General features: G+C 40.3%; 1 protein-coding gene across 3 annotated transcripts in view; it reads right to left on the bottom strand.

Annotated features, from left to right (window-relative positions):
• Positions 1–7,401, bottom strand: part of ggps1 (geranylgeranyl diphosphate synthase 1) — a 48,643-nt gene extending 41,242 nt beyond the window's left edge. The window contains exon 1 of one of the 3 annotated variants that reach the window (XM_024139364.2): positions 7,253–7,401. The gene's annotated coding sequence lies outside the window, so the exon portion shown is untranslated. Of the gene's footprint in view, positions 1–6,886; positions 7,225–7,252 lie in introns of those variants that run through there. The other 2 variants (XM_024139362.2, XM_024139363.2) reach the window with 2 other exon arrangements.
• Positions 7,402–7,982: the final 581 nt, after the last annotated feature.

The following is a 7,982-nucleotide window of genomic DNA, read 5'->3' as shown; positions in this document are numbered from 1 at the left end:
AAGGCCCTAAAAGCCACTTGTAAAGTCTATTTGCATTCACTTCAGAACAGACATACATACCCAGCAGACCCATCACTATGGGTTTCTTCATAAGTACCAGACCAAAACAGATTTAACATGTCAGCACAGTTATGTATAGAGCCATGTCATCATGGAATGATCTGTTACTCAGTTATGTATAGAGCCATGTCATCATGGAATGATCTGTTACTCAGTTATGTATAGAGTCATGTCATCATGGATGATCTGTTACCAGAGGTTACTCAGTTATGTATAGAGTCATGTCATCATGGAATGATCTGTTACTCAGTTATGTATAGAACCATGTCATCATGGAATGATCTGTTACCAGAGGTTACTCAGTTATGTATAGAGTCATGTCATCATGGAATGATCTGTTACCAGAGGTTACTCAGTTATGTATAGAGTCATGTCATCATGGAATGATCTGTTACCAGAGGTTACTCAGTTATGTATAGAGTCATGTCATCATGGAATGATTGTTACCAGAGGTTACTCAGTTATGTATAGAACCATGTCATCATGGAATGATCTGTTACCAGAGGTTACTCAGTTATGTATAGAGCCATGTCATCATGGAATGATTGTTACCAGAGGTTACTCAGTTATGTATAGAGTCATGTCATCATGGAATGATCTGTTACCAGAGGTTACTCAGTTATGTATAGAGTCATGTCATCATGGAATGATCTGCCACTCTGCCCAAAAATAATGTTTAGTTTTAATAACATATTGTATCACAGCGCCTCTCCTCTCTAAAGATCTCATTTAACAATATGATAGTGTGGAAATAGTATGTTGTCTCTAAAATATATAACCTCTGAAATAAATAAATATCTTTAAGTGTTCTTGTCTACAACTCTTCTGTACTTTGTATGTTGTATGTTGTATGTGGACCCCAGGACGAGAAGCTGCTGTATGTGCAGTATCTAATGGGGATCCTAATAAACTAAACTGCAGAGTGAACAGAAAGAAAGTGCTCGTGACTGTGGTTGAGCAACTGCTCTCTCCTTGAGTGATCGGGGGGGGGGGCAGGACTTGGTGTGGTTAGCAGCAAGCAGCAGGAAGAGAGGGAGAGAGAGGATTCAAGTAGCAAAACAGAGCAAAAACTATAAAAACGGACATTAACAAACCAAACATTAAAAATACCGTTATACAAAAACCCCAAACCGGTCCGTGCATCAATAGCAGAATATAGTAAAAGCGTAACCACCCATCCCTAGGGGGAACGCTAACGCTCTTTAGCATTTATGAACGGTTGACACTGGAAACCCTTACCGTTTTATGGAACTAGCTAGATAGCATTATGAACGGTTGACACTGGAAACCCTTACTGTTTATGGAACTAGCTAGATAGCATTTATGAACGGGTTGACACTGGAAACCCTTACTGTTTTATGGAACTAGCTAGATAACATTTATGAACGGGTTGACACTGGAAACCCTTACTGTTTTATGGAACTAGCTAGATAGCATTTATGAACGGGTTGACACTGGAAACCCTTACTGTTTTAATGGAACTAGCTAGATAACATTTAAACGGGTTGACACTGGAAATATGTGTATACTAGCTAAGATAGCATTTATGCGGGTTGACACTGGAAACCCTTACTGTTTTATGGAACTAGCTAGATAGCATTTATGAACGGGTTGACACTGGAAACCCTTACTGTTTATGGAACTAGCTAGATAGCATATGAACGGGTTGGACACTGGAAACCCTTACTGTTTATGGAACTAGCTAGATAACATTTATGAACGGTTGACACTGGAAACCCTTACTGTTTTATGGAACTAGTAGATAGCATTTATGAACGGGTTGACACTGGAAACCCTTACGTTTTATGGAACTAGCTAGATAGCATTTATGAACGGGTTGACACTGGAAACCCTTACTGTTTTATGGAACTAGCTAGATAACATTAGCCTCAATTCAAACATAATCTTATCCTCTCTGCTTCTTTCCATTTGAAGTTACAAAACTCGTGGAGATTGTGTCCCTTCCTGCCTTGTTGTTTAAACCAAAAGATAAGTTAGCTATACAACTAACCCCCTTTCATCTGTACTTTAGTTAGCTATACAACTAACCCCCTTTCATCTGTACTTTAGTTAGCTATACAACTAACACCCTTTCATCTGTACTTTAGCTAGCTATACAACTAACCCCCATTCATCTGTACTTTAGCTAGCTATACAACTAACCCACTTTGTTGTGGACCAGCAGAAAGTGTGGATATTTTGCAGGGATTTCCCCCCCCCCCCCAAACTTAAACAAAAAGTCTGCTCATTCTGAAGGTTTGAGTGTATATTCAGAACTATTTAAAACGTAGGGTAATTTGTACAGCCCACACTTCTATGCAAAATACAAATTTGCTGTTTAATATTCTTCTTATCAACAGATTGTGTTTCGATATCCTGCCTTGCTATAGGCTCTGAGATTAAATAGGCACTGACGTCACAGCAATACCTTAAGACTACCCATATACTGTCATATTTCACATAAGCTACGGGTCAATTTATTGTAAACATTCTGCCACACATCTTTTGCCGCAATTTATGCTGTARCTGGCAAAGGACTGTCAGTTTCTGAAAGAGAGAAAACAATGACAAATTGTTGTGGACCTGTCAGCAATAAGTTTGAATTCAAACATTTTAATATAATGGACTGCCCACGAATTCTGAAATATTGTCTAGGGCAGGCTACCAAAATATATCAAATTACAGTCCATACATAGTAGGGCTGGGAATGACCAGGGACCTCACCATGCCATATTATCACCATACCATATTATCACCATACTGAGAGACCTCACCATACCATCACCATACCATATTATCACCATACTGAGAGACCTCACCATACCAATTCTATCACCATACTGAGAGACCTCACCATGCCATAATATATTCATCCCATACCATATTATCACCATACTGAAGAGACGCTCACCATACCATATTATCACCCATGCCATATTATCACCATACCATATTATCACCATTGCCATATTATCACCATAACCATATTATCACCATGCCATATTATCACCATGCCATAATTATCCCATACCATTTATCACCATACTGAGGACCTCACCATGCCTATTTAATCACCTATGTCCATATTATCACTCATACCATATTATCACTACCATATTATCACCATACGAGGGACACTCCATCCAGCGATACTATCACCATACTGAGGGACCTCACCATGCACATAATTATCACCATACTGAGGGACCTCACCATGCCATATTATCACCATACTGAGAGACCTCACCATGCCATATTATCACCATACTGAGGGACCTCACCATGCCTATTATCACCATACTGAGAGACCTCACCATGCCATATATCACCATACTGAGGGACCTCACCATGCCATATTATCACCAACGAGAGACCTCACCATGCCATATTATCACCATACTGAGAGACCTCACCCATGCCATATTACCACCATACCATATATCACCATACTGGAGAAGACCGCACCATGCCATATTATCCAACCATACCATATATCACCATACTGAGGACTCAACCATGCCAATATTATCACCTACCATATTATCACCATACTGAGGGACCTCACCATGCCATATTATCACCATACCATATTTCCACCATACTGAGGGACCTCACCATGCCATATTATCACCATACCATATTATCACCATACTGAGGGACCTCACCATGCCATATTATCACCATACCATATTATCACGCATACTGAGGGACCTCACCATGCCAATTATTACACCATACTGAGGACCGCACCATGCCATTATTATCACCATGCCGATATTCAATCACCATACCATATTATCAACCATACCATATTCACCATACTGAGGGCGCTCACCATGCCATATTATCACCTACCCAAATATTATCCCATACTGAGGACCTCACCATGCCAATATATCACCATACTGAGGGACCTCACACAATGCCATATTCACCATACCATAATTATCACCATACTGAGGACCTCACCATGCATATTATCACCATACCATATTATCACCATACTGAGGACCTCACAGCCATTATCACACATACTGAGAGACCTCACATGCCAATTATCACCATACCATATTATCACCATACTGAGGGACCTCACCATCCATATTATCACCAATCCATATTATCACCATACTGAGAGACCTCACCATACCATATTATCACCATACCATATTATCACCATACTGAGAGACCCACATACCATATTATCACCATACTGAGGGACCTCACCATGCCATATTATCAGCCATACCATATTATCACCATACTGGACCTCACCATGCCTATTATCACCATGCCTATTATCACCATACTGAGAGACCTCACCTAACCATACTTATCACCGATACCATATTATCACATACTGAGAGACCTCACCATACCATATTATCACCATAACTGAGGGACCTCACCATGCCAATATTATCACCATACCATATTATCACCATACTGAGAGACCTCACATACCATATTATCACCATACTGAGGGACCTCACCATGCCATATTTATCACCATACCATATTATCCCATACTGGGGACCTCACCATTGCCATATTATCACATCCTATTTCACCATACTGAGAGACCTCACCATGCCATATTATCACCATGCCATATTATCACCATACTGAGGGACCCTCACCATGGCCATATTAATCACCATGCCATATTATCACCATACTGAGGGACCTCACCATGTCCATATTATCACATTGCCATATTATCACCATACTGGAGGGACCTCACCAATGCCATATTTATCACCATTGCCATATTATCTACCATACTGAGGGACCTCACCATCCATATTGTCACCATCCATATTATCACCATACTGAGGGAACCGCACATGCCATACTTATCACCATGCCATATATTATCACCATACTGAGGGACCTCACCATGCCATATATCACCACGCATATTATCACCATACTGAGAGGACCTCACCATCCATAATTATTCACCATGCCATATATCACCATACCTATACACCATACTGAGAGACCTCACCATACCATATTATCACCATACTGGATACCTCACCATACCATAACATTTATCACCATACTGAGAGAACCTTCACCAATGACCATATTATTCACCATACTACGAGAGACCTGCCTCACCATATTTATCACCATACTGAGAGACCTCACCATACCATATTATGACCATACTGAGGGTCCTCACCATAGCATCACCACACCATGCTGTATTGTCACCATACTGAGGGACCACACCAACTGATAAATGTCAGACTTCAGGGAGTTCAAGATAACTGGGAATTCTGGGATTTTTTAAATATTTTTAACAGTCATCCAACTCGGAATTGCAAGTTGGGAACTCAGGCTTCTTTCTAGAGCAATGACCTTAAGATCACTGAAGTCATGATTCAACCTTGTTCCCCCCCCCCCAGAGTTCCCAGTTGTCTTGAAAGCACCATAAATCCAGGGAATGCCAGACTTTGATGACAAAGTTTGACAAAATATGCACACGAAGGACCTCTGCACCACCTTCCTGTTCAAGTGAGCACAGCACAAGGTGAGTCCAAAAATGTTGTATACTGCTGCATAAATTATGTAATATGCCAGGGAGATATGTATACCGTAGCTAAGAAAGTAATACTAAGTGTATGTTGTGTAGTAAGCTGTTAGTAGCCCATGTGCCTCACCCTAATAATTTGGTCCCTTTTCCCCCTCATAACTTAGCCTACTGTTCTGACTTGGTGGTGCACATGTAGCCTATAGCCTGTCTTAGAGAAATMTAATTACTGAATATTGTAAGACCTTTRATTGTCTGCTTATATGCCCCCTTCATTTATCCTATGGTTCTGACTTGGTGTACAGGGAGAATACTGTAAGAATGGCCCATGTTCTGAATTCTGACGCTGTACATTTCAGGTGCTGAACAAATAGTTATATTGACTACGTCCGTCTTAGCTCAATCATTAATGTCTTATCTAAATGAACCATTGCCTCTTCCGCTTGTCGTTCCTTCATGCCATAGTTTGTACATCTCAGTTGTCATTACAAATCACATTTGTTTAAGCAAATCAGCCATGTTTTTTTTTTTTAAAGGCAGTAAATGAGGCTGAAGGAACTGTTTCTCTGCCAGACAAGGCTCCACTGATAGCCAGGTGTAGCGGTGGTAAGGTGTATGGACTCTGCGGTTGGGACAGCTTTATGTAGGCCCTAACAGTTTGTGGGCACCGCTTGTCACAGTTATAGTGCAATGAATGTATTGTTTAGTGTTATAGCTTTCCTGACATGCATAAAAATAAAGGTTGCCCCAAGATGTACATGCTAAAATCYCCATTGCATACCTGTCKAYTGGATGGATTATCTTGGCAAAAGGAGAAATACTCACTAATAGGGATGTAAACAAATTTGMCCACAAAATGAGAGAAATAAGCTTTTTTATGGTTATYGAAAACTTCTGTGATCTTTCGTTTCAGCTCATMAAATATGGGACCAACACTTTACATGTTGCGTTTACATTTTTGTTCATTATAATAAAATAATGATCTATTCTAATTCTGTAAACTGACAAACTGCTTCATCATTGTGGTTTCACGGTTGTTGAAAACCCAACTGCAAAACGACTACGAATGTAACCTAATATATATATATCTTTCTATGAGCAATGAGCGAACATGAGAATGATAGTGCTGCTTATAAGTACTCCAACGGAAGTGCCAGCCCACAAGCCACTAGCTAACAAAACAAAGGAGAAAATATAGTCACTAACAACAACAATTGAACAGTTTCAGCTTAGTCGCTACTGTTTCTTTATCTTGTAGTTGGGTAAACACATAGCTCCACCCACCTTGTCAGCCGGTATACGGAAACGTCCCCACTTCCGCTTTCAGACCCTTTTCTTAGCTAGCCAATTTGCTAACATTAGCGCCCAGGTCAACAAGCTTTTTCCAGATAATTTATTTAAACATCCCAAAAAATATTACGATCATAATTGATCAGTATGAACTTACGATTAGACGCCAAGTTACTATACAATCAAATATTGTCATAGTTGTCCAAACCACACCATGATGGCGATACACTGAGCCAGCAATAAGACGTGGGACCAAGATGATTTGGTCGAAAAAATGTTCATCCGCTTCTACTGCTAGCTATATACGCCATGGCTCCTTCACAGAGCAAGCGCAGGAGTAGGTGGGGCACTCAAACAAACCATTTTCCAGGACGCCTATCCCGCTGGGAACTCTGGCTGTAGTAGTTTTTACATCGTTCCTTGTCTGGTCTCTCTCCAGCCTATGTAGGGTGTAAATAAATCCTCGACGACTACATCTCCACGCTACCATTGCCTTGCTGTTTCCATGCCGTCATTGAAATATATCGGAACCATTTTTTTTTTATTATATGAAAACCAGCCAATCATTACAAGCCAAAGGGCGGTAACTCCGAGGTGTTGTCCAATGAGCGAACATATTGATGTCCGTGGGTGGTGTTGTGATCTGTCAGTCAGTTTCAGAAGCGGAGAGAGAGGATCATACAGAAAAAAGCTCTCTGGCTACCGACACGGCTTACGACTTTGTCGAATTCACATACCAACATCAAACCGAACCGGGGTCAGCGGACAAACGCGAAAAAACTGGAAAATTGTAGGATTAAATGATTTTATGGATTAATTTGAACCTTTTCTTTCGTCGAAAGAAAACAGTCTCAACTTGACTTCATAGGTAAGGGATCGTGCTTTTGCATGCCTTAGGACGGTGAAAAAAAATTACCTACTTGACTACATTGAATTTCGATGCCTGAAAAAAAACGGATTGTAATGTGATCAAAATTAATCTAGGGGGATGAATGAAACATCAATCGTGAACATGGAATCGTAACTCTTAAATGCACACGTTAACCTAACATTTCATCGGCTGATCGTTTGATTTTATGAATAGTGTAAC

This window comes from Salvelinus sp. IW2-2015, unplaced genomic scaffold (genome assembly GCF_002910315.2).
Source record: "Salvelinus sp. IW2-2015 unplaced genomic scaffold, ASM291031v2 Un_scaffold1778, whole genome shotgun sequence".
Taxonomy (NCBI): domain Eukaryota; kingdom Metazoa; phylum Chordata; class Actinopteri; order Salmoniformes; family Salmonidae; genus Salvelinus; species Salvelinus sp. IW2-2015.
The sequence above is the reverse complement of the archived record's forward strand: the minus strand, read 5'-3'. Positions and strand labels throughout refer to the sequence as shown.